We start from the raw sequence: 6,952 nt of genomic DNA on the forward strand, positions 1-6,952 counted from the left end.
GAGTCTTTTCAATTTGAGGCCAATATCATCAAGAAGCCACTCATAGGCAAACAGGTCCATTATTATCAATAAGCCACTCACAGGCAAACAAGTTTATTATTCACAATAAGCCACTCACAGGCAAACAAGTTCATTATTACCAATAAGCCACTCAGGCAACAAGATATGAAACAAGCCACTCATAGGCTAATCAAAGTACCAAACAAGCCCCTCACAGGAAACCAAGATACGAAAGCAAGTCACTCACAGGCAAACCAACCAATCGATACCTCGGGCTAGAAAACCACGGAGGCTAATCATCCTCTGGACTAGGACAGCAATAGATGCACCAGGCTATACGCCTCGGAGGTCAATCGCACTCTGGACTAAGACAACAATAGATACTCTAGGCTAGAAAGCAACGGAGGCTAATCATCCTCTAGACTAGCACAATAATAGATACATCGGGCTATACGCCTCGGAGGTCAATCGTCCTCTGGACAGACAGAGCAATACTCATATCGATATGTTAGGAAACGTCTAATCGTTCTCTGGACTAGCACAGCTATATATACTCCGGGCTAGGAAGCAACAGAGGCAAATCGTCCTCGAGACTAGCATAATAATACCGATATTAATACGCTAAAAAACGGCTAATAGTCGTCTGGACTAGCACAACTTGCCCATACAGGCCCAAACACAAACAAGATACAAATCATAGCATATTAGCCAAATCATCAATCATGTCTTACAAGACGAATCCCAATCATATCATGATAGCCAAATTATTCCTCATGGATTATGTTCACCTTCCCATTATAGGGGTACATCAATTCATTTCAGTTTTAGAAAATAAACTCACTTCTTTAACTAAGTTTCACGTTCAACACAATCCATTTATAGAGCATTCACATTAAATAATCAAGCTTCACAAATATCAAGTTTAAACATCCTTTATGGGGTAATTCGAATTCAAACACTAAGCTTTATATCTTAATTTTTCAATCATCCTTTAGATAGAAATACAATCATGACTATGTATATATAATAGAGTACAAACAAGGTTTAACATGGGCTTGTCCCTCACGCACACAAACCATACCAAAGAGTTCATAAAAATCGTTCAAAAGAGTATGTTCAAAAGAGACATACAAATCACCTTTATAGTCAAAAAGGATTTTTAAATGAGACATACATCCAAAAAAGGTTTTCAAAAGAGACATACATCAAAAGAAGGTTTCCCAAAGAGACATACATCAAAACAAGGTTTTCGAAAGAGACATGTCAAAATAAGGTTTTCGAAAGAGACATTCCTCAAATCCTACTAAAATCTAGAAAAATGGAATTCCTTTAGTTTCAACAATCAATCTACAATGGATTTAGATGAGAAAGATTAAATCTTTATTCGTTTCTACGAACCCTCTTTATGTTTCGAAAAACTGGGGCTTTTCTAAGCCTATAAACGTGTTCTTGAACCCTTCCATGAAGCACTAGCGGATTCTAACCTTGTAGAACTTTCTAATCTAACCCAAACTTAATAACAAACTCAGGAAACTTAGAAGTCTTACCTTTTAGACGAATTTCACACGCCTCTCTTCTTCCTGTTCTTGAATTTTCAAGAGCTTAGGGTTTGGAGAGATGATTTATGATCAAGAAGAAATGAACTTTGGTATATGATTGATGGAGTAATGATGGGAATTGATCAAGAACTTACCTTATATGTTTTCGGAAAACCCTAGGGTTATTTTCTCTCAAAAAGTCGGTCAAAACGAAGTGGGAATGAATATAACGAAGTTAGGCTTTTATAAAATTCGAAAAAAATTGCTTGAGGCATAAAATGGCCTGTGCATCGCCTGGGGCATCGTCCAGGGAGACGCGCACAATATATCTATTTTGACGGTGTCAAAATTTTGAGTTTCCTGAAAATTTAGCCTGGGGCACCGCCCAAGAAAACGCCCAGGGCGCCGCATACGCCTAATTTTACACTGGACTGACGATGTTTAGTAAAATGGGCATAACTCCTAGCATATAGCTCCGTTGGAGCTGGGCGACCTACCGTTAGAAAGGTTTTTTCAAAGAGCTATAACTTTAATGCAGGAAGTTTTCGCAAATTGCCAACGAAAGTACCCAAAAAATGGTCATAAAACAGACTATCTCAGACTTAGACAAATTTAGAAGGCCTTAAGAACTTCACTTTTTGGTTTGACTTCAAAACGACTGTTTATCACCCGAATTCATCCCGACTGGATTCATATGGCTAAAATATCAACTTAATATTGGTTTTCATACATTTACACCCAATTCAGATTTACGAGATGTTACATTATCCCCCTCTCCCCCTCCTTTAGGATCATTCGTCCCTTTATGTATGTCATGGACTAGGATTCTTTACTAAACCTCAAATTTCAGAATTTCAAGAGTTCTTCTAGCAAGGTGAAACATCCTCAAAGATAACATATGACTAACTACATAACGAATGCATCATTCAATCCTAAACACAATAGTGAGGGATTCATACCCCAACTCTACACTTTCACAGGAAAACATAACCAAAAGGTTCAACACATACCTGTAGTAGGGAATAAATTAAGATAATATGGGTACGAGTGGTATTAAAGGCAACTAGATGGCAACTACACCCCTTCGAATTCATCCTGCAAGTCTTAAGATACGACATAATTCTACCCCAAGGTTTTAGAAATATCACTTTTCCACTCTATAACGAGTCCATCAACAAGATTCAAGCCTAACTATTTCTGATTGACAATCTGAAATTTCATAATACTAGGAAAGCCGGTCTATCCCAAAATCACATCAACATTCGCTATTTCTAATTCTAACACATCAGTGATAGCTTCATGACTCTTAACTACAACTACACAGTCTCTATCAACTCTAGAAGAAATAATAGGCGCTAGTCGGGGTATTCGTAGAGAAGGTTTCTAGCAATTATTCGGGTCCCACACAAAAAGTATCGAAGGAAAGGTAAGGAGTCACACAAGAAAGATCCGAACCTGGATTGGTAAGGAGTCAGTACAAGGAAAGGTAAGGAGTCAGCGAAAGGAAAGGTAAGGAGTCACACAAGGAAAGGTAAGGAGTCAGCGAATACACGTCAAGAGAGAAATAGTGAGATTACCTGTGACTACAACATTTGAGGCTTCAGCTGCCTCCCTACGAGCTAAACCACCAAACACCTACTACATAGCTCCAAGAGACTTTGTACCATCCATAAAATTATACATCATAACCAATGTGCACCTCAAAGCACCATTGTTCACTAGGTTAGAAATTGCAAAGACGAGTTAAATCAATCTCAGTAAAGCACGAGTAACGAACATGTTAGACTGATCCTAAAGGAAGTTCAGCCTCTATAGCACAATCTAGGATCAAGATGAGAAACACTTAGCATATCTTGGTAGTTTCAAGTTCATACATGCGGGCAACTACACAAGTACGAAGAGGACTCCACAACAGATCCACAGACAATCCTAGGACACTTAAACCTAGGCTCTGATGCCAAGCATGTCACGCCCTAAAATCCACCTTAGACATGACCGGCATCCGACTTCATGAACAACATCGGAAGAACCTTATAAATCAATAACGTCAAGCCCTTTTTTGATAATCTTTCATTATTTAATTAAAAAAGTAATAAATAACTAAATAAATCTAAGATCACAATTATGAAACAAAATCAGCGGAAGCCTAATATAAATGAATAGTTATGAATGTGGCAAACGCCTCAAAAAGTCATAGGAGACTTCAACATCTACCCACAATATGACACTTGTCTATGGATCTTCTAAGAAAAATAAACTAACTCAAAGACATAGCCCGAAACTACTAAGGAGTAATATTTGACTCAATGAAAACCTACGAAAAAGTGTGTGGGCTCACCAATAATGTGGAAAGTAGCAAGTGCTCCTAATCCACGAGATCTGTCTGTACCTGCTCTTCTTCGTTGCCCATACCATAAAAAACAACAATGGCATGCCTGAGTACTGAGTACTCAATGAGTGCCTCGGGAACAATAAGTAATAAAACAAAATAATATAATAAGGATCAGTAAAACAATGTCCATAAAAAGACAAATTCGGAGATAGAATAAATCTTCAAACTTAGTAACACCATTAATAGAACCCAAAGGAGAAATAATTTAGTATATTATATATAAGATATATATATATAATATAAACCAAAGACAAGATCATATATATATATATATCAAGACAAGTATATATATCTTTTACGATTCAGTATACCATTAATTACCATTTGAGTCTTTTCAATTTGAGGCCAATATCATCAAGAAGTCACTCATAGGCAAACAGGTTCATTATGATCAATAAGCCACTCCCAGGCAAACAAGTTTATTATTCACAATAAGCCACTCACAGGAAAACAAGTTCATTATTACTAATAAGCCACTCATAGGCAACAAGATACGAAACAAGCCACTCACATGCTAATCAAAGTATGAAACAAGCCCCTCACAGGCAACCAAGATACGAAAGCAAGTCACTCACCGGCAAACCAATCAATCGATACATCGGGCTAGGAAACCACGGAAGCTAATCATCCTCTGGACTAGCACAGCAATAGATGCACCGGGCTATACGCCTCGGAGGTCAATCGTCCATGGACTGACACAGCAATAGATACTCTAAGCTAGGAAGCAACGGAGGCTAATCATCTTCTGGACTAGCACAGCAATAGATACATAGGGCTATACGCCTCGGAGGTCAATCGTCCTTTGGACTGACACAGCAATACTCGTATCGATATGTTAAGAAACGTCTAATTGTTCTCTGGACTAGCACAACTATGGATACTCCAGGCTACGAAGTAATGGAGACTAATCGTCCTCTGGACTAGCACAACAATACTCATATCGATACGTTAGAAAACGGCTAATCGTCCTCTGGACTAGCACAGCTTGCCCATACAGGCCCAAACACAAACAAGATACAAATCATAGCATATTAGCCAAATCATCAATCATGTCATACAAGATGAATCCCAATCATATCATGATAGCCAAATTATTCCTTATGGATTATGTTCATCTTCCCATTATAGGGGTACATCAATTCATTTCAGTTTTAGAAAATAGACTCACTTCTTTAACTAAGTTTCAAGTTCAACACAATCCATTTATAGAGCTTCACATGAAATAATCAAGCTTCACAAATATCAAGTTTAAACATCCCTTATGGGGTAATTCGAATTCAAACACCAAGCTTTATATCTCAATTTTTCAATCATCCTTTAGATAGAAATACAATCATGACTATGTATATATAATATAGTACAAACAAGGTTTAACGTGGGCTTGTCCCTCACGCACACAAACCACACCAAAGAGTTCATAAAAATCATTCAAAAGAGTATGTTCAAAAGAGATATACAAATCAACTTTCTAGTCAAAAGGGATTTTTAAAAGAGACATACATCCAAAAAAAGGTTTTCAAAAGAGACATATGTCAAAATAAGGTTTCCGAAAAAGACATACGTAAGAAAAAGTTTTTCGAAAGAGACATACACCAAAATAAGGTTTTCGAAAGAGACATACCTCAAATCCCGCTAAAAGCTAGCAAAAAAAAAATTCCCCAAGGTTCACAATAAATCTACAATGGATTTAGATTATAAAGATTAAAGCTTTATTCGTTTCTACAAACTCTCTTTATGTTTCGAAAAACTAGGGCTTTTCTAAGCCTATAAACGTGTTCTTGAGCCCTTCCATGAAGCACTAGTGGATTATAACCTTGTAGAACTTTCTACTCTAACCCAAACTTAATAACAAACTTAGGAAACTTAGAAGTCTTACCTTTTAGACTAATTTCACAAGCCTCTCTTCTTCCTCTTCTTGAATTTTTAAGAGCTTAGGGTTTGGAGAGATGATTTATGATCAAGAAGAGATGAACTTTGGTATATGATTGATGGAGTAATAATGGGAATTGGTCAGGAACTTACCTTACATTTTTTGGGGAAACCCTAGGGTTGTTTTCTCTCAAAAAGTCGATCAAAACAAAGTGGGAATGAATATAACGAAGCTAGGCTTTCATAAAATTCGGAAAAAATTGCTTCAGGCATAAAATGGCCTGGTGCGTCGCGCACAGTATATCTATTTTGACAGTGTTAAAATTTTGAATTTCCTAAAAATTTGGCTTGGGGCACCGCCCAAGGAAAAGCCCAGGGCGCCGCGTACGCCTAATTTTACATTGCACTTACGATGTTCAGTAAAATGGGCATAATTCCTAGCACAGAGCTCCGTTGGAGCTAGGCGACCTACTGTTAGAAAGGTATTTAAAGACCTATAACTTTCATGAGGAAATTTCCCCAAATTACAAACATAAATACGCGAAAACTGGGCATAAGTATAGGTGTCTCAGAGTTAGACGAATTTAGAAGGCCTTAAGAACTTCACTTTTTGGTTTGACTTCAAAACGAATGTTTATCACCCGAATTCATCCCAAATGAATTCATATGGCTAAAACATCAACTTAATACTGGTTTTCATACATTCACACCCGATTCAGATTTATGGGATGTTACATATTGAGACGATTCCAACGATATATAGAAGTCTAAAATCTGACACTATTTGCCCTTTCAAATCAATGATTTAGGTTGAAGAACCCTAGGGTTATACTTTCTCAATTCCTCAAAAAATCCTCATGTTTTCACCATAAAAATTCCCCCATAATTACGTAATAAATTTAAGTAAAAGATTAGAGTCATTACCTTGATGATTTGGGTTGAAAATCTCTACTTTTCCATTCTTTTTCTCCCTTTCTTTTCTTTTCTTCTACTGGTTTTTCCTTTCTCTATTTGTACGTTCTTTTTTTTTTGTTCCTTTCAGCTAGTATGCTTAGACCATCAGACTTTTAAAGTCTTTAATTTTTTTTTTCTTTTCCTTTTCCTTTTCTTTTTTGGGCTTGGCCCAACTAAATCCTTCTTTTCTATTTTCTTT

Source organism: Lycium ferocissimum, chromosome 1 (genome assembly GCF_029784015.1).
Source record: "Lycium ferocissimum isolate CSIRO_LF1 chromosome 1, AGI_CSIRO_Lferr_CH_V1, whole genome shotgun sequence".
Classification (NCBI taxonomy): Eukaryota; Viridiplantae; Streptophyta; class Magnoliopsida; order Solanales; family Solanaceae; genus Lycium; species Lycium ferocissimum.